Source organism: Euprymna scolopes, chromosome 34 (assembly GCF_053919585.1).
Source record: "Euprymna scolopes isolate OS-2025 chromosome 34, ASM5391958v1, whole genome shotgun sequence".
Classification (NCBI taxonomy): Eukaryota; Metazoa; Mollusca; class Cephalopoda; order Sepiida; family Sepiolidae; genus Euprymna; species Euprymna scolopes.
In genome coordinates this window covers 80317765-80339743 of record NC_136515.1, presented here as the reverse complement: position 1 = coordinate 80339743, position 21979 = coordinate 80317765, and the positions used below count along the sequence as shown (strand labels likewise).

Here is a 21979-nt window from a genome sequence, read left to right as displayed (position 1 = left end):
CTAATATATAAAAGGGCACTATGTCCGTCTGTCTTCATATTTTCAAACTCTATCTCTTCCGAAACTAAAAGTCACAGAAAGGCACTAGAGGCCTCAAATGATTGGATTTTTATTTACCGTTCTTTTATGGATCTTTAGCCGGTTAAAATAGTTTTTAAGGGGTTAAACTGGGGGTCAAAATCGAAGAATCGCTATACATTTTGTACATTCATCTTAGTTTATTTTTTAATTTTTAATCAGTCCATATGCATGTCACGTTCGTATAGTGGTAACGTCACCAGCTTTGAATGCTACAGTTTTGCTTTTGGTTTCGATTCTAGCTGATGGCACCCAAATATTTTTATTTTTACTTTTGAAATCACAACTCTACAATAATATACACGAAATCTGGTCAAATTACAAATATCATATGTAAGTGTATTTTACGACCGGGTAAAGCCGGGTGCCCTCTCCCTCCGCTAGTTTAAGCTATTTACTATAAATGCAAGTTAATTGAATTTTATTTAATCCACGTGTCAGCATGCTTCTGTCGTGGTGTGCTAGCTAACCACTCTCATATTTATAAAGAGCTGTTCATTACAGTCTGTGATAACATCGATAATCAATCAACGAATGAATAACACATTACTTACAGTTAAAACTATCTTCAGTGTTTATAAACTTTTTTATTTGATGTTACACCCCAAACAAGGCAAAAGCCATATAATCATGAGGGGCTACTATTTGGGACCAGATTTGCAGGGATACTATTTATGGAGTTGGGCAACGACATGTCTGTTCACATTATACTTGAATTTCTGCATATCAGTACGGTCAAAGAAGAAGGGACCCGGGAGAGAATTCCAAAATGCAGCAGTCCAAGGCAAAAAGCTATTCGAGTAAAAGACTTTATAGCATCTAGGGATCTCTACAGTGTAGGGGTGTGATTTTGCTATTCGTCGAGTTTGTCGAAGGTAATCTCATCGAGGGGGTATTAGCATTTATAACTTACTATTTAACTGTATTTATTTTAATCAAGTTTCGAAATAATTTTTTTTTTATATATAGTTTAGGAAAAATGAAGTTTTGTATTTTCTCTTTATTGTTGAAGAAAAAGTTGTTGATATTTTTAACCCACGTGTGAGTGTGAAGTTTTGGTCGATAGCGTGTTTTTGTTTACAAATATGAGAGTGGTTCACACCATGACACTTTCATTTTGTCGGCCATGACCGCGTAGAAGTTTTAAGTAATTCGCTAATGTTTTCTCTGTATACCTGTATAACTGTATTCGGGTGAAGGGGAAGCTACACGAAAAAGAAAAAATAATATGGTGTCATGCAAATAGTTTATACGGCACAATCACGTTGATACACCAGTTCTCCTCAGATCACCGAAGTTAAGCAACGTTGAGCCTGGCCTGTACCAGATGGGTGACCATTTGGGAAGGCTAGGCGCTGTATGTACCGCGAGGTAAAATACCAGGTTGAGAAACTGGCGCAGTCTATCCTTCTCTCAAGGGTAGATGGGACTCTCTTAAGCCGTGGTAGGCACCTTGTCTAGTGATGGCGTCACAATAAAAAACACCCTTGATAGCCCTGGCGTAGCATCAAGTATTCAGCTACCGACAAGATTCGAATTACACTACAAACTCGTGTAGTGAGTTCAGTCTTGGCTGCGGCCGTGGTGGATGGATGGAAATAGTTTTAGAAAAATACATAGTAGTGTCTCTGATTCGATCCCGAGCAATGCCGAGTGTTTTTGCTAGTGTATGGATACACGTACACACACTTGGGCTATTTACTATAAATGCAAGTTAATTGAACGAGTGTTAAGTGCTTCAAATTAATTGCTCTTCATGGTTGACCTCGTCCGTAATTTCAAGATGAATGTCATTACTGGTTTATTAATTGCCGCAATACATATTTCCTGTGCTTTATACATCGCGAAACCATCGCAAAGAAGGTCAATTCGCTGTTTTCACATTCTCAAGTTCAGAAAAAAAAAAAAAAAAAAAAAAAAAAAAGGCAGCAGCAGCAGCAGCCCTACATGATAACGCATCAAAAACCCAAAATTGAAGAATACTATTGTAACACTAAAACTACAGAATGTTGATGGAAGTCTTTTTTTTTTCTTTACAAAGGATTCACCACTTATCAAGGCCCGAAAGCAACTCGAGGATAAGTGTTAATAAGTGTAAGCTGATCAGGGATACAATAGTGTAATAAACGTTAGTAGTGGAAATTGGGTAGAATTTAATTATTTAAGAAGACGGCTCGACAAGAACTTGTTTACATTAGACTTGAAGACATCCATGTTGTAGTTAGCTGGAAAGCAGGCCCATGATACAGAGTTCCAACAAGCAGGCAGTTCTAGAAAAAAATGCTTTGTTCGTGGAATTTGCATTTACATTTAGACACAGAAAGTGGGGGAAATTATTGGCAATGGTTGTAGCTAGAAGAGTGCTTGTTGTTAATGTTTAGCAGGGCGGACTATGGATTGAAGTAAAGCACTTGCCATGAAAATAACGATAGAGCAGAGATAGACTTGCATCATCGGTGATTGTAGCTTAAACCGCAGAATGTAGATGGAAGTAAACGACGATTTCATTATTAGATGCAAAAGGAAATACACTATCACTTATAGCTGACCATCTATGCGAAACACTTACGATACAATTGCAAAATTCTTTAATATAAATCAATTCTATTTATACAAAGGAAGTTTTAAAAGTAAAGCCTCCGTTATGACACCTATCAAATTCCCAATACTAACTATTACTACGATACTATCCCACTGATTAGGATGCACACAATAACCCTTATCCCCGAGTGGCTCCTGGGCCTTGATGAGTGGTGACCCCAATGTAAAAAAAAAAAAAAAAAAAAAAAAAAACTAGGGCTAGGACAACAGCATATTCTTTTCATTTTTTTTTACCCTTGCGTGTGTATCCGTTGATATCTTATATGCTTTTATATAGAGTGATGTGGTTCTCTGTTGATTAACTATGTCTGTGTCGGATATATACTCGAGAGTCAAAACAATGAAAAGAATATGCTGTTGTCATAGCCATATATATATATATATATATATATATATATATATGCTAGGATAAGCGTAGACCAATCAAAGGTAATGTGACAAGAATGACCAAATCATATCTGCTTTTTTTTTCTTAATAAAATATATATATATATATATATAAAACAACTTAACAATAAAATAGTTATTATTAAAAATTACAAATTTTCAAACGATATAATGTTTGAAATTGTCGACTGGACATGAAAACAATTGTAACGTAAAACGAAATACACTTTTTATTGCCATAAACACCTTTTTTGAAGTCTTCATTTTGCTTTCACGGTATATTAATGCTCAATTATGAAATATAATTTTGTAGCTTACTTTTTAAGTCAACTCTCTTTGGCTTAAAACTCATTGGTATATGAAAATTTACTGAATTACACGAACTCAGTATATTACATATAAGTCATATATATATATATATGCCAACAAAAATCATCATCATCATCATCATCATCAACATAAATGATGCTCAACAACAACAACAACAACAACAACAAAAAAAAAAAAAAAAAAAAAACCCATATGATGACTCATCAAAATGACCGAAATATAGACACCACACAATAACAGAAGTCCGTGTCGGGTAGCAACAACAACTAGTAAATAAGTTGACAAATAAACTGTTTAGTATTCGCATTCCAATTTACAGCTTTAACTGACTGAAACCAGTTTTTCTTTACTTAAATCTGCCTGAGCCGTAATCATGCATTGAAATTAAATTAATAAATTGATTTTCTAACCGACCTATTTCTGGACAGATCTCCAGTGATCCTTCTTTCTTTCCACCCTATTCTGATAACTTCCTCCCGTGTTTACTTTGGTTTTTCCTTGTGAACTGATCCTGCTACATCAACTGTTCTACATCTACTAACCCAAAACTTTCATCCGTTCTTTCAACATGGCCATACTATCAAAAAACAGAGAAGAAAATGAAGTAAAAACAGAAAAAAATGGAAAGGAGATAAGCAGAAAATATAAGGAACTAAAAATAGAAATAAGTAAAAACAGAAAAAGAAGGAGAACAGAAAAAAGGAAAACAAAAGAGGGTGTAAAAAACGGAAATAATAAGTAAAAAACAGAAAAGAAAATGTAAAAACTGAAAAAAGGAAATAAAACAGAAAAGACGAGCAAGTAAAAACAGAATAAAGGAAGTAAAAACAGACAAAAAGAGGAAGTAAAAAACAGAAAGGAAGAAATAAAACCAGAAAAAAAGTAAAAATAGAAAAAAAGAAATAAAAACAAAAAGAAAGCAAAAACAGAAAAGAGGAAATAAAACAGAAAAAATGAAGTAAAAACAGAAAAAGGAAGTAAAAATAGAAAAAAGGAAGTAAAAACAGAAAAAAAGGAAGTAAAAACAGAAAAAAGGAAGTAAAAACAGAAAAAGGAAGTAAAAACAGAAAAAAAGGAAGTAAAAAAAGAAAAAAAGGAAGTAAAAACAGAAAAAGGAAGTAAACACAGAAAAAAGGAAGTTACCACAGAAAAAAGGAAGTTAACACAGAAAAAAGGAAATAAAACAGAAAAAAGGAAGTAAACACAGAAAAAAGGAAATAAACACAGAAAAAAGGAAATAAGAACAGAAAAAAGGAAGTAAACACAGAAAAAAGGAAGTTAACACAGAAAAAATGAAGTAAAAACAGAAAAAAAGGAAGTAAAAACAGAAAAAAGGAAGTAAAAACAGAAAAAGGAAGTAAAAACAGAAAAAGGAAGTAAAAACAGAAAAAAAGGAAGTAAAAACAGAAAAAAAGGAAGTAAAAACAGAAAAAGGAAGTAAACACAGAAAAAAGGAAGTTAACACAGAAAAAAGGAAGTTAACACAGAAAAAAGGAAATAAAACAGAAAAAAGGAAGTAAACACAGAAAAAAGGAAATAAACACAGAAAAAAGGAAATAAGAACAGAAAAAAGGAAGTAAACACAGAAAAAAAAGTAAAAACAGAAAAAAAGGAAGTAAAAACAGAAAAAGGAAATAAGAACAGGAAAAAGGAAATAAAAACAGAAAAAGGAAGTAAAAACAAAAAAGGAAGTAAAAAACAGAAAACAGGAAATAAAAACAGAAAGAATAGAAAATAAGAGACAGTGAAAGAAAAGCTGAAAAAAGGTTAACATCAAAGAAAAAAGATGAGGAACAACTTATTTATAATTTAGTCTGCTCCTTCAAGGAGGGGAGGTGGGGGCTGACGTACGGGTGTCTCTATTTTCAGGCGCCTGTCTGCAGAATTAAAACCAAAGAAGGTCTTTTGAATGAACGCAACAGACGAAACCGTCCAACTATGCAAAGAATCGTCAATGATGCTAACTCAGAGGGAAGAATTTTTTAACCCACAAAACTGTTTGTCAATTATGCAAAGCGCGAGCGAAAGCAAGAAACAAGATGGTGGACAGATAGAGTAACGCAAGTAGCGGCACCAGGCTCATACTGCCGTAACCGACAAGTATGCCGATACGGCAAGACATAAAATGAACAGCAAACGGACGTTACCACATGATGGTACTTGACATTATTTCACCGAAGAATGAATAACAAAAAAAAATGTTTTTTGACTCTACAATCAACCTTCACCAAATTATCCAAAATTACAGGCCCCCACAGAACTGCTGAGATGAAGATTGATTTTCTGTATTATCTGGAAGTTTTAGACTGCTGTTCGCATCTTAGGTGTTATTTTCACAATGTTTCGATCGATGTAACCGCCGACCTTCTTAAGGTGCATTTTGTCGAACTCGGGAATCCTTTTTGTCAAACTCAGAAATCTTTGTCGAACTCTGGAATCCAAAAAAAATTTCAAGCGACACCTTTTATTTAAGAAAAAGGCCTGGAAGCGCTCAAACGTCAGACAGTATTTGAGTTGTGAGACTTTCTATTATTCAGTCTCCTACACGTTCAGCTCGCAAACATGATTTCGACTTGGGATTGTCTGATCAAACAGAAGAATTCTACACACTGATATGCAGCTCCATCCATACAAATTAATGATTGCTCAGAAACTGCACGAGCATGAGATTTTTGCCACACCCGGTATTTCGGGCATTGCCCACACTGAGGATTTAACCTTCAATTTTTATAACTGAACTGTACCAAGTAATTTATCAACTGCGTCATGGAGCACAAAGTTCGAGGCTTCCAAAAATTCATACTAGAATTGTCCGCAAGGATTTGTAGTATAACAGGGTCTGTACAGATGTTCAATATCATTTTCAATGACTTTTCAAAGTTTTTCAAGGCTTTCTCCAACAAAATTAAGTTTTCAATGACTTTTCATAGTTTTTCAAGGCTTTCTCCAACAAAATTAAGTTTTCAATGACTTTTCAAAGTTTTTCAAGGCTTTCTCCAACAAAATTAAGTTTTCAAAACAAAATTTGGAGTTTGTTTTACAATCCACAGAAATTCGAAAAAATTGTTAAAAAAAAGTCAAATATACAACAAATAAATGTTACCATAGTCAATAAAAGTTACTTTGCAATCTAACTGCACCATTTTTTTTGGGTGTTTTGAAGCAGTTTCAAATGCTTATTTCAGTTAAAATATTAAATCTCTTCACAACTTTTAATTTTCAATCAAGCTGGCTACCGTCTTGTCTATTTTCTTTTTTTTTCTGTACGGCCAGCCTACTTTTTAATTATCACTATTTTGGGGGACGTGAGGGATTCGCCATTGGAGAGTTCCGTCCGCACAAGGTATTTTTTTTTGCGAAGGGGTGAGGGGGGGCGTCATTTTATTTATGGCGGCTGCTATTACTCTTTCCCATTGTGCCCCACCTCCAAAATAAATTAAAGTATAAATGAGAATAAAAATAGATGGAGATTTGAATCTTAATCACAAAAATACCCGAGGTAGTTTTGTCATAAAAGGACGTAAATCTCGTATGCAAAATTTCAGAACAACGTATTTCGATTTTATTTTCAATATTTAAAAAAATACTTCAATGGTATTTTTGTTAATACTTAAAAAATAATTTCACAGTTTATTTCGATTTTATTTTCAACTAGCCTGGGCTCCCGGCATTGCCCAGGTGTTTGAAGGTGTGTATTGATCAAAAAAAGAAAAAGTGGTAGCAGGCAGGTTCGAACACATACCACGAAGAAGGAAAAAAATGTGAAAAAAAAAAAAAAAAACGTGACAGCTTTGCCATTGCGTTCTTTGCCAAATCAGAAATAGTGAAGGCATAACTTAAGGCTAGTCAATTGAAATGAGGGAATGACTTTCGAAAATATCGTCGAAAAAATCGATTCTTCCTTGTAGAAAAGTGTCCAGTTGAGGGTGAAGGAAACAATGTTTTTAGCCAATTTTTCGATATTTGTCGTCCGAAGGGCTGAGCTTTAAAACAATACCAATCTCGTAAAATCCGTCGCCTCTCTCGAAAGCTTTAGGCATACATACATACATACATTTAAACAGAAAGGTGAGATTTATATTACAGATATTTCGACACAAATTTTTACTGTACACAAAGAATGCAATTTTCAAGGCCTTTTCAAGAAATATTCAAAATATTTTCCATATTTTCAAGAATTTTCAAGGTAATAACAGAAATAAGTCCTTTTCAAGAAATATTCAAAATATTTTCCATATTTTCAAGAATTTTCAAGGTAATAACAGAAATAAGTCCTTTTCAAGAAATATTCAAAATATTTTCCATATTTTCAAGAATTTTCAAGGTAATAACAGAAATAAGTCCTTTTCAAGAAATATTCAAAATATTTTCCATATTTTCAAGAATTTTCAAGGTAATAACAGAAATAAGTCCTTTTCAAGAAATATTCAAAATATTTTCCATATTTTCAAGAATTTTCAAGGTAATAACAGAAATAAGTCCTTTTCAAGAAATATTCAAAATATTTTCCATATTTTCAAGAATTTTCAAGGTAATAACAGAAATAAGTCCTTTTCAAGAAATATTCAAAATATTTTCCATATTTTCATGAATTTTCAAGGTAATAACAGAAATAAGTCCTTTTCAAGAAATATTCAAAATATTTTCCATATTTTCATGAATTTTCAAGGTAATAACAGAAATAAGTCCTTTTCAAGAAATATTCAAAATATTTTCCATATTTTCAAGAATTTTCAAGGTAATAACAGAAATAAGTCCTTTTCAAGAAATATTCAAAATATTTTCCATATTTTCAAGAATTTTCAAGGTAATAACAGAAATAAGTCCTTTTCAAGAAATATTCAAAATATTTTCCATATTTTCAAGAATTTTCAAGGTAATAACAGAAATAAGTCCTTTTCAAGAAATATTCAAAATATTTTCCATATTTTCAAGAATTTTCAAGGTAATAACAGAAATAAGTCCTTTTCAAGAAATATTCAAAATATTTTCCATATTTTCAAGAATTTTCAAGGTAATAACAGAAATAAGTCCTTTTCAAGAAATATTCAAAATATTTTCCATATTTTCATGAATTTTCAAGGTAATAACAGAAATAAGTCCTTTTCAAGAAATATTCAAAATATTTTCCATATTTTCAAGAATTTTCAAGGTAATAACAGAAATAAGTCCTTTTCAAGAAATATTCAAAATATTTTCCATATTTTCAAGAATTTTCAAGGTAATAACAGAAATAAGTCCTTTTCAAGAAATATTCAAAATATTTTCCATATTTTCAAGAATTTTCAAGGTAATAACAGAAATAAGTCCTTTTCAAGAAATATTCAAAATATTTTCCATATTTTCATGAATTTTCAAGGTAATAACAGAAATAAGTCCTTTTCAAGAAATATTCAAAATATTTTCCATATTTTCAAGAATTTTCAAGGTAATAACAGAAATAAGTCCTTTTCAAGAAATATTCAAAATATTTTCCATATTTTCAAGAATTTTCAAGGTAATAACAGAAATAAGTCCTTTTCAAGAAATATTCAAAATATTTTCCATATTTTCAAGAATTTTCAAGGTAATAACAGAAATAAGTCCTTTTCAAGAAATATTCAAAATATTTTCCATATTTTCAAGAATTTTCAAGGTAATAACAGAAATAAGTCCTTTTCAAGAAATATTCAAAATATTTTCCATATTTTCAAGAATTTTCAAGGTAATAACAGAAATAAGTCCTTTTCAAGAAATATTCAAAATATTTTCCATATTTTCAAGAATTTTCAAGGTAATAACAGAAATAAGTCCTTTTCAAGAAATATTCAAAATATTTTCCATATTTTCAAGAATTTTCAAGGTAATAACAGAAATAAGTCCTTTTCAAGAAATATTCAAAATATTTTCCATATTTTCAAGAATTTTCAAGGTAATAACAGAAATAAGTCCTTTTCAAGAAATATTCAAAATATTTTCCATATTTTCATGAATTTTCAAGATAATAACAGAAATAAGTCCTTTTCAAGACAAAAGTAAAAATTCAAGGACTTTTCAATTTTGTACGAAAACTGTGTAACAGATAAAAGGTAGAGAATAAAATTTGGTTGTAACTGACACTCTTCTGGAGGTTGGGTTTCAATCTTCAGAATGTAACTACGAAGTACTTAAAATTTCTACCTGGTCAGGGCTGACGAAATGAGAGCATATTGTTGATTCAGCCAGGGATTTTTATCTTCATGCCCCCCCTCCCCAAAACAGAGATTAGACCATTCCTGTAATGATCTGGTCCCTATTGATTTTGCAATGGGAGTTTAGTTCTGTGCAGTTCTTGCCTTCTCTCTTGGAGAAAGGGGTTAGTTTACTGCTAATTGCTTGAAGCACACTTACCGGAGAATGCTGACGGAGCTGCCCAGGTACTTTTTGCTAATCAGAGTGCCTCACCTCAGGGGTACTGACCTCTCAATCCCACTTTCTGACCCTGGTGTCTTAGTCTTGGGGAAGAACTAAGCAATAAAGCGTTCCATTTGAAATTCTGTGCAGGTTTGCGATTACAATCAAAAGATTCCAGAGTTTGGCAAAATATATCTAAAGAAGGCCGAGGGTTACATCGACCAAAACGTTGTGAAAACAGTTGTCCGAAGAATCCAAAAAGTTCCTAGAGAAACCATCGCAACTTCAACACAAAGTTAAAAATGAAGGACTCTGAAGTTTAGAAAACTAAGACTCAAATCTGATTTTGGTTTTGTTTTATTTTTTTTATTTTTACTGAAAAGCTTCTGAAAAAATGAAAATAGGTCCTGAACTGTCATCCAAGTTTCAAGCACTGTCCCATCGACGAAATGTTGCATCCTTCAGCGTGTTTTACAAATATGTTTATAGTAGATGCTCTGATGAACTACAAGCCCTTGTACCCCCTCGACGTAAATACCCCTGACAAACTTGACAAGCAGCCAAATCCCACCCCTACACAGTAGGGATCCCTAGATGTAAGAAGGATTTCTACTCTAATAGTTTCTTCCCTAGAACAGCTAGACTCTTAAATTCCCTTCTGGTCTCCTGCTTCCCCAATTGTACTGACAAGCGGAGAGGGGGGGCTGCTGATGTATAGATTTTAGTTTTACTGAAAGTTTCAATCCATCTTTATTATTTTATTATTACTACAGGCAGTGGAAGATTTTGTATTAAAAAATTCAAATGAAAAAAAGATAATTAAAAGAATCGTTTTTGGCCTCAGAAAATAGGCACGAATTTTTCCAATTTCGATACCCATAAAAGTTTTAATTCTTCCGATTCTGGATTCTGACTAATCGTCCTAACACTAGTTGATATACCATAAAACAAAACATCCAACCACAATACCATGAATAAACATTTGAAGATATGAAGAACTCAAAGTATAAAAACTAGTGTTGGGACGATTAATCGGAAAAATCAACAAATTTGGGGGTTTCGGAATCGGTATCGAAAAAATTAGTGCCTATTTTCCGATGCCAAAACGATTCTTTTAATTGTCCTTTTTTATTTGATTTTATTTAAAGAAAAATTTTCTATTGCTGGTAATAATGATAAAATAATAAATATTTATTGATTTTAAATTACAAGTAAAGCTAAAATCGATAGATCATCCTCCACAAGTGTAATTTTGCGTGTACGAAAATATCTGCTTATTTACATGTGTGCTTTTTACAGAAACCGGGGGGGGGGGAGGAATAACAACATTATAGTTAAATATTTAGAGATTTATAAAGAATCGGAATCGGTAATTGTATTGGAATCAGGGATTTTGTACGGAATCGGGAAAAATATTGGAATCGTCCCATCACTAATAAAAACGTTTACTCAAATTGCTGGATTCTGAAATAAAAAAAAACAGAAAAAAAAAAAAACAAAAAAAAACAGGCTGATATGACATAAAAACAAAGGAAAAACTTTGTACCTTGAGTTAAACTGATCCCGAGAAAATATTTTTATTTTTATGGAAAGTCGTATGGGACCCAAGTGGGCAGGGGAGGGAGGAATTGAAAATCTGGATTCTCTGATTTTGGAAGAGCAGAGTAAGAATGACAGTAAGGGTGGGGGGTAAGATGATGGAAATGTCAGGAGCATAATTAATACAGCTGCCACGGCAGGTAAAAAATAACTCGAAACATTGCAAACATTGGTCACATACTACGGCGCCTACCAGCTTTATTGGCCCTGAAGGAAATATGTCTCTCACACGGGGGAAGGGTTTTGGAGTAGGACTGCCACTACAAAGCCATCGTGTCAGATGACATGTATTTTTGGCCATAAATGCAGTGCTTGTTTATATCTGATCTTTTATAAACCAACGTTTTTTTGAAGTGGTAACATTATTACGTACTTACATGTCATGTCGAAATTAGTATAAATTCCAAAATTACAAAAAAATGATTCAGTAGATGATGAGCTAGAAATATATCTTTAATAAAATGTCAGCTACAAATATGGTCCCAGATATCCGCATTCAAGATGGCGGTATGGATGATTTAGTCAAAATTATCGGTTGTGGCTACCTCCCCCTGGATTTTGCGAAGTCTCCTCCATTAAAACATACGATAAAACTCAATAAGTCACTAAATTCGAAAATTTTCATTTTTACCTGTAATTATTTTTCTAATGATTTATTTTTTGTAATGCTTGGAATTTGTATGCATTCCAACATGACGCACAAGTACATAATAATGTTTTCACCTGAAATGCGTTGGTTTAAAAGATCACCAATATAAATAAGCACCGTAGATACTTTTTTGCCAAGAAACTTAGAATTACTTTCCCTTTCTATTACCATCTACGCTAGGGGGGGAGGGGTGCTCAGGAAGTGAACTTCTCAAGAAGCTGAAGCCAAACATAAAAATGTCAAGCATAAAACAAGGAATGTTTTAAATGTTTAAGGTTGTAGAAATGATTTCCGTGAATCATCCATTTTTTAAAGCAAAACTTTTATTTAATTTCTCTTGATATCGTTAAAATATATTGCATATATAAAGAGACGGACAAAGCAGGACCCAAAAATTACAAATATATAACTGAACATCCAAAATGTTGAATCAAAATGAATGCGAAAATTCATTGTTTACCAGGTCAACATTGAAATCAACAATACAATATAAGATTTTGAAATGCTGTATGTGTTTTAAACAATTCATAATAAACTAATCTTTGGCATTATCCCTTTGTAGTTGTATCATCTATAAATATAAAAGCGAAAATGTATGTATGTTTGTATGTATAAATCGTAATATCTCACAGTTAACAACGAAGCTCACCTGTCTATTTAATTTGCTCGACTTTGGGAAGATAAATATTCAACATTTGTCGCTCGCCGCATGTGGGTTAGTCTTTTTCTTATAACATCTTGGGAAGCGTTCCCGCAGTAAATGAAATACTATCCCGCAGTCAAACTTGACCGCAGTAACATTAAAACGGGCACCTGCCAAATCCAAGTAATTAAATAAATTCAAACGTGTTTCTGTTAGCATCTCGCGGTGGCGCAATGGTTAACATCGCACTTTTTTTTTTTTCACACTTTAATTTAGAACTTTGCCTCAAGGGTTCGGGTTCGATCCTCATACTTACCTACCAAAACATTTTTTTTAACCCCCACCCCCAGAGTTTCCACACACACCTCCAAACACCCGGGCAACGCCGGGTACCCCTCGCTAGTCTATAATATAAATTTTACCAGTCTGTTTAATTGTATGTATGTATGTATTTATGTATGTATGTATGTCTAAAACTTTCAAAAGAGGCAACGGATTTTCATAACATTGATATCATTTTGAAGCAGGGCCCTTCGGACGATAAATATCGAAAAATTAGCCAAAAATATTAATTCCTTCACCCTCAACTGGGCACTTTTATACAGGAAAGGTCGATTTTTTCGCAAGTCATTCAACTCTCGCATTCATGACGTCACTTAAAAGGCGTCTTTTTGATCGCCCCTGGCGTCACAACTACGGTAGGCACATCGGTAAGATAATCGGGTTTTTTTCACCTCTTTTTCCTCTGTGCCTTGTTTGGGGTGAAAATGCAATAAGAAAATAAAAAATAAAAATAATATTTGATTGAACAATGAACGATTTCATCGATTTCGATACCAATAAAAATATGGGAGTGTGAAACACCCGTTGATCATTATTCAATACTGGACAATGTCGTTCTCTCTTCTAGTGTGTGTCATTACCGTTTGTACTATCACCAGATGAATGAACAAAGCTAAAAATAAGCGATTTTAAGCTGAAAGTGAATGTGTACACATGTCCTTCTTTATTTTATATCCATTTATGTGTGATTGTCTATAATATTTGATTGTTGTTGTTTGAGTTGTGTGATAGAAACATCGGTTATATACACAACGAAACACGTGTAAGATGCTTATGGAAAAATAAGAGATAGACATTCGTTTATATTTAAAAAAAAAAAAGATCAGGTGATGTTCATTTACACAGTAAGGATGTTAGTAAAACAATTTTTTATGTACTAATACACCGCAGATTATCAAAGCTGAGATGCGACTCAAGGATAAGGGTCAATAAGTTTACCAGACAGACAGATAAACAACAGAAAAGGGATTGGTTACAGTGGTTGAGACTGGTCAGAATTTGTTAACATTGGACTTAAAAGCGTCAGGAAACAGCCCCATGGTATTGTTTTGCAGAGATAAATAATTCTGGGGAAAAAAAAAAAAAAAGACTTTGCTCATGGAAGTTCCACTTGGTTTTAGAGGCACACAGAGAGAGAAAATGAAAATATTTGTAGTGGTTGTAGCTAGACGAGTCTTTGTTGCAAAATTTTTTTTATTGGGCAGAACCAGAGATTGGAGCTCCGTCGATCACTTAGCATGAAAATGACATGGTAGAGAAAGAGTAGTAATTTCTCTTCTGTAAGAAATCTGAACCATAATTGTGTGTTACGTACACTTACTGACCTCCTTTAATGGTTACCCCATCGACCTAGATAAACAAGAAAGATTAGCATTAATAAACAATTTTGCTTATCTAAAATCCTTTGAATCAAACACCTCCTTCCATATACATGCGTGTGTGTATATACAGTCCTGGTCAAAATAATAAGACCACTTAAGAAAGTAAGCATTTACGCATATTATCGAATTTTTAATCAAACAAATGGTTGAAATCATTGCCAAAAGGGAAAATATGATGAAAAAAATACTGCTAATCTTTGTCGGTGCAAATGCAAGTCAGAGCATACAGTAGACCACAGTTTTTTACATCAGAGTTCCTTCTTCTAGATGCATTTCTTAACAAAGATGGGTGTGCATCTCCCCCAGTGAATTAATGCGCTCCCAGATAACAACCTGGGAATTTCTACGATATGTGTGTGTATATATATGTATATATAAATTTACATACAGTTACAATATATATATACACAAATTGACACACACACGCACACATATATATATATATATATATATATATATATATATATATATATATATATATAATGCTCTATATCTTAGGTTGAGCATTTGTAATTTGTATATAATTACAATTAGCGTATGAAGCGATGCTCTTTGTGTAAACAAATTGAGCTTAGGTATTTGGACAATGTCAAAACATCGTTAATTCATAACAGCAGCCGTATAGCGCAATGGTTAGAAGCTCTGACTGTCGTTTGGGCGATTGGGTTCGATCCTAGCTTGAGGAACAGCGAAACAGTACTGTATGTGGATGACTATATATATATATATATATATATATATATATATATATAGTTTTTCGGTGGGAAGATATCCAAAAATGTAAAATAATTGAATTTCAACAAGGGTCGTTGATAGTGCTCAATCATATCTTGCTACGATGTGCAGACCGTTTCAATCACACACAAATACACACACACACACATATATATAAGTAAAATGAAGAAATATTACCAAAATTGGCAATTTGTATCAAATGTTGTAATAATATATATTGTCTTGAACAATATTCAAAATAAAATAGCGTATATCTATATTTCTCTTAGTCTTTTTGAATGTTTGTTTCACTTTCCCTCGGAAACTATGGCCCTTTAATATGATAAGGTGCAGCGAACTAAGTATCATGGTATCCATTTGATGCACAGTTAGGGATTAATACGGATTAGTTACCACAATACTACATTTACTGTAGAAGTTTTCACAGAAACTACTGGACTAATCTTTTGTATGGAAAAGTGTTATGATACGGTGCAGCGAACTAAATATTATGGTATCCATTTGAAGCAAAGTTAGGTATTACTATGGATCAGTATTGAATGCAAAACTCAACACCACGTGAATATAAAAGCAAAAAAATATGGTTACATAAATTCTATGCAATAGCCTGAAGAATCCTCATGAGGATGAAACGTAAAAAGTTCTGTGCAGCTTAATTGCCATATATTTTCCAAACTTTATATATATATATATATATATATATATATTAGTGATTGGACGATTCCAATATTTTCCCCAATTCCGGTACAATTACAGATTCCGTACTAAATCCCTGACTCTGATACGATTACCGATTCTTTATAAATCTCTAAATATTAAACTATAAAGTTATTTTTTTTAACGATTACCATTAAAATACATGTTAAATGTGCATATATTTTCTTAATCGTAAGAAACACATTGTGGAGGTGAGGGTGATTTATAGATTTTAGCTTTTGTGGTAGTTTAAAATCAATAAATATCGACTTTTTTCTTTCATTATTACTACTTGCTATGGAAACAAAATCAGATAATTAAAGAAATCGTTTTTGGCATCGGAAAATATGGCACAGATTTTTCCGATTCTGATACTCCCAAAAGTCCGCTGCGAGCCTTTTCTAGTCTCACACAAAAACATGCGTTCACATTTCAAGCCATATTACTTGTCACATACATACGCACACACAAACATACACGCGCACGTCCACACACGTACATATATTCACGTTTGCATACATACACTCACATTCACGTGTATATACACACACGCTAACGTACACACATGTACTCACATACACGTCACTTCCCCTTTCAAAGGAAATCCACACATGCGCAAAAGACCACCGGAAACAAGTATAAAAAAAAGAGAATAAGCGGCTTCTTCCTTTTAGGACCAGCTTTCGAGCTGGTCAGTCTGCGGACCGCCCGCGTGCCTCACACCACTTGTTACTATGTGGAACAAAAAGCTAACAGACCGTACGTACACTTTATACGCTTTCTATCTCCATAACCTGGATTGACTTTCTCACTCTATCTCCCCTTCGGCTTTGGTCCATCAAAACAGACATATGCGCGACGCTCTACTGAGCTTCACCCTTTTTTTCTACAGGCCGGCTTGCCACTTCGCGTTTCTCTATTGCATTCCCCTGTCCTTCCGTGCGCGTAGTCGTCAACGGCCAAATGAACACGTGTACACCGAAGACTTTCATTTCTCAACAGAAAATAAACAACATTTTTATTTTATTCCAGCATTTGAGTTCTTTGTTTCCTTCATTCAATTCGTTTCATTATTTTTTCTTGTAGCGAGTTAGGGTATTTTATATCCAGGTCCGCAACAGTCCCGATATTTCTGATTCTTGATTCCGATTAATCGTCCGAATAGATGTGTGTGTTTGTGTTTTTGTGTGTGTTTGTGACAGTGTGTGTGTGTTTGTTTGTGTGTGTTTGTGACTGTCTGTGTTTGTGTATGTGTGTGTTTGTGTATGTGTGTGTAAGTTTCAAAGTAAAGCGTGATAAAAGCTCTTTTCAAAATGTTAAAGTTGGCAATAAACTCGCTATAAAATCCTTTTACAATGGTCATTATCAAAATCGCAATGTTTTATAGCGTGAGAAAATGCTGGCACGAGATTCTAACCCGACTGCAAACAACACAGCGAAGGAAAGAACAAAGAAATATACGCTTCCCTTCATGAACGCATCACTAACTGATGCTGCACCACTCTGACACTGATGATGCTCGGTAAACAACCCCCCCCCACCCCCACCACCCTTTCTCTTCGTACCTACACTTACGTCATCATTTTTTTTATTATTACATGTTCCTTTTATTAATTTTGTGCGATATTTAAAGTTGATACCGATTTATTAGCGTTTGAAACAAAGATTATATATATATATATATATATATATATATATATATATATAATCTTTGTTTCAAGTATATATATTTAAGGCTAAAAGGTCTAATATATATATATAATTTTTGTTTAAAATATATATATATATATATATATATATATATATATATATATACATAAAGTTATAAACTAAGAATAAAATATGTATTTTATAACTTACTACCTAGCTCTACGTATTGAGCACTGTTGAAGTAAATACTTAAAGTTTACGCATAAATCTATACTTTCGTATATTACTTTATGTGATTAAATGAAGTAGTCATATATATATATATATATATATATATATATATATATATATATATATATATATACAAGCAAAAGTGCCCGTCGTTGACTGGGTTCAAAAACAGCTTACAGAAAATTAACTCTGATTTATGAAAGTATGATAGGTTATGAAAAGGAAGGATTGTAAAGAGATAGCTTCGAATTTGGGGGTATCAAAACCAAAGCAAAATATGATGAAAGTAAAAATAAAATAGATAAACCCCATAATTTACTATACCATACCTGTTCACACTGAAACACTTATCACAATATTCTGTGGATCTATATTAAAAAAAAACCTTGTTAAACTTTGTGACATATTTCCATTCTATGGAGGTAAGGCGCGAATGAACACTCCATAATTTTATTATACATTATTTCTTCAAACTGACTCCAGTAATTTATTCCCCAGAACCGCTAGACTTTGTAATTCCATTTCAGGTTTCTGCTTCCCCAACTGTACTGACATGCAGAAGTTCAAGTGCAACGTGAACCGACATCTTGCTGCCCAAATCCCAACATAGTGCACCAGTAATTGCTGCCCCTGATAGTAGCTCCCTACACCAAAGTGGCAATGTGCCCTGTTTGGGGTGAAAATGTAATTAAAAAAAAAAATATATATATATATTATCAAAGTATACTTACGCAGATAGATATGAAAAGTCTTTATTAAAGTTTGTGCCTATTTCCATTCTATGGAGGCCAGGCGCGAACGCAGACCCCATAATTTTATTATACCATCCCTATTTAAGTTAAAACATACTTATCAAAGTATTCTTATGTACATCTATATCAAAAACACTTGTAAACGTTTTTTTTTTTAAATTTTTTATTTCCATACTTTGTGGACCAGGCGCGTACGCAGACCCCACAATTTTAATGAATCATCATTATGCCAGATCAAACATACCCATTCCTGTGTTTCGATACATCTTCTATCATTATATGTGATCAGTTTTCTATAATAGTCAATCATATAGAAGCCTATTCGTGACCAGACACACACACAGACGTTCAGCTTTATATATATATATATATATATATATATATATATATATATATACACGAGGCACCTTAAGTAAGTTTATAGGCTTTTTTGTACAGTAATTTAAAATTGCCGTAGACTCTTGAAAATTCGTATGATATTGCTATACTTCTTATGAGATGACTGACCAATTTTTATGATTTCAGGTTCAAATGAACAGCTACAGCAGGAATTGGAATATACCCTACTAAAGCCTGAGTATCACAGCTGCTGAATTTAATGCAATCTGGACGTGAGGAGGACACTTGAGAAGAACAATATGCAATAAAATGGTGTTTTACACTTGTAAAAAATACCACAGAAACGTATGGAATGCTTCAGACTGCTTTTGGAACATCTTGCATGAATAGAGCATCAGTTTTTGAGTGGCATAAGAGATTCAAGAAAGGCAGGGAGTCTGTGAGGATTTGAATACTCAGCGATCAGGTTGACTTTGGTATAACTTGAATTGGTAGAGAGCATTTGAAATATTATAACTCCCTATCCTATAGAATTTCGATGTCTACCATCTCTTCAGAGGAGAAAATATTAGCAAATAATTATAATGGTTTACACCTTATTTGCTATAGTCAGTGAGACATGGAAATCACAATTAAAAGTTTTTTAAGTATTTACATATCATAGAGTAATGGAAGTTAATGAAAAGGATATAAAAATTCACATCCAACTTGCATGGTAAAATCCGAAGTGAATGTCTTTGATAGCAGTGAGGTAAAGTGATCCAATCTGTATTTTGAGCAATCCACATCACAAGGTAAGAGTCCGAAGTAGGCCTTTTCCTGAAGAAATTTTCTTTGTTTATATAATGCCTCCAGTAAAAAAAATTATTATGTAGGTCCTGTGGATCTGTTTATTACTAAACATATACATTAATATATTTAATAGTTTTTATAATTATAGAACATGAGCTTCAAATTCCACTCCAAAATAACTTCAAATAGTTAATAAAATAAAATAAAACCGCTTTCAGTAGACAGTCTACGCAAATTAAGAGAAACTGAACTGATATGAAAAATGGAAAATGAAAAATGAAAAATGAAAAATAAAAATTAAATGAAAAATGAAAAGGATAAATAAATAAATAAAAATAAAAAATAATGTAAAAGAAAGAACAGAAAAAATGCTTGAAGAGAAGATAAAATAAAGGGGAAGGGAAGGAAAATAGATTAAGGAATAAGAGGAAGTAAGAAAACGAAATCAATAAATCTTTATAGGATAAAATGACAGGCCGCGAAAATGGGTTAGAGCGACTAGACATATGCAGGAAAAAAAGGGAGAAGGAAATAAAAAATAAAAAATCACGCCATGTCATGCAGAAATTTCTCGCTTAATTAAATTCAAATAAATTTTACTCAAAATTAACTTATCTAATATATACAGTAACATTCTTGCTAATTTTATATGTATCGATAATATCCTTTATATGACAATATTAAACCGAAAATTTGGAACTATAATAATCTGTGGAAGTAATTTGCAAAACTAAAACTAGACGTATTAATAAAACGTGTTATAAATATCATAATATTAATAATAATACTTAACTGAAAAATATTATAATATTGATAATTAACTGAAAAAAAATCTTTATAATATATATATATATATATATATATATATATATATATATATATATATAAATTAAGGGATAAAAATACTAATAATAATAATCAAAGTAAAATTGTTAAGTAAAACTAAGAGCAATGGAACTATATAAAAGATGACACATTTTTTAGTGTTACCTTTTCTTATTCATATATGTGAATAGGAAAAGTACCTTCCAATGGGGAATGCTTACTCTACTTGTGGGTAATAACAAGAGAGAAAATGTAAAAACTCCTTAATTAAGAGATGCTAAAAACAAAATTTGAAATAGTATTCAAACAAAATCCTAGAAGTGTAAATTATGTGCTGGGATTTAAAATATAGTCATGGTCTTGAACCATTTTTAATTTTTGAACTTTTAATTTTCCTTGCCCGATGAGATCTATTATAATCGAAATGGTCTGCATATCGTAGCAAGATACGGTTGTATTTACATAAAGAATAATAATAAAAATATATAATTTGCTCTCTTTGATTGAGCACTATCAATGAACTTTGTTGAAATTCAATTACTCTTCGTTTTTGGATATCTCCCTACCTAGAATATATATGTAATTATTTCCACAGTTAAACAATGTCACAGCTTACAAGAGCCATGACAGCTGACTAACCGGAAATTCAAGAGTCGAGTTCACTCTTATTTGGACTCATCAGTTAGACATATCCATACTTGGGTTTCGAAACTAAAAACTTGTGCATGCAAGGCGAGTACTCTGCCACATTACCCACCACGCTACACACAAGAAAGTCCATTAACTAACGCAGATCAAGCAATCCGCTGTGAAATCCGACAATGGAATGAACTTACTTTGTCTCGAATATCAACTTTCTTGTTTGTAGCATGGTTGCTCATGTGGCCGAGTACTTGCCTTGCATGCAGGAGGTTCAGTTTCGAATCCATGTTACAAAAAAAGGTTCCCCTTTTCTTGTAAATAAGAAAAATATTAGATAAGTGAAAATGAAATCAGGATAAACCGAAATTTGAACTTTGTAAGCAAGGTTCAGAAATGGAATTAAATTAAAGAATCAATTTCTTAAATATAGGCGAATTTTGTTGTGCATATAGTTTCTATCACACAGGCACACATAGATGGATATAAAATAAAGAAGTAAAAAGAATTCTTCAATGAAGGAGAACGTAAATTCCAACCATTTAATAGCACTTAAAAATTATTATCCAAGTAAAGGTCCTGTCCACCCCCTCCCCCCGCCATAAATATATCCGATTGCATGAGGAAAACACTCTTTACTGCCATCTTGAATTTAATTAATATGAACTGAAACTGCTTGTTCTTTAGTTAGTCTGTACGTTACGCTTTGAAAAAGGCCAAACACAACTTTTGAAGCTCAAATTGCTTAAAAAAAAATACCAAATTCAAAAAATTTGACTTTAAAAAGGGTCAATCTGGCAACCGTGGACAAGAATATGAGAGTGATCTCCCTTTAAATGTCGCCTCGTTTTTTTTTTTTTAAATATAATAATAATAATAATATATGATCATTGTTGTAATGGTGTTCGAAAGGAATTCATAGTAATGTTATGTAAAA

General features: G+C 32.6%; 1 pseudogene; it reads left to right on the top strand.

The window, feature by feature from the left end:
* The first annotated feature begins 1325 nt into the window (after positions 1-1325).
* Positions 1326-1442, top strand: LOC145259442 (5S ribosomal RNA; annotated as a pseudogene).
* The last annotated feature ends 20537 nt before the right edge of the window (positions 1443-21979 follow it).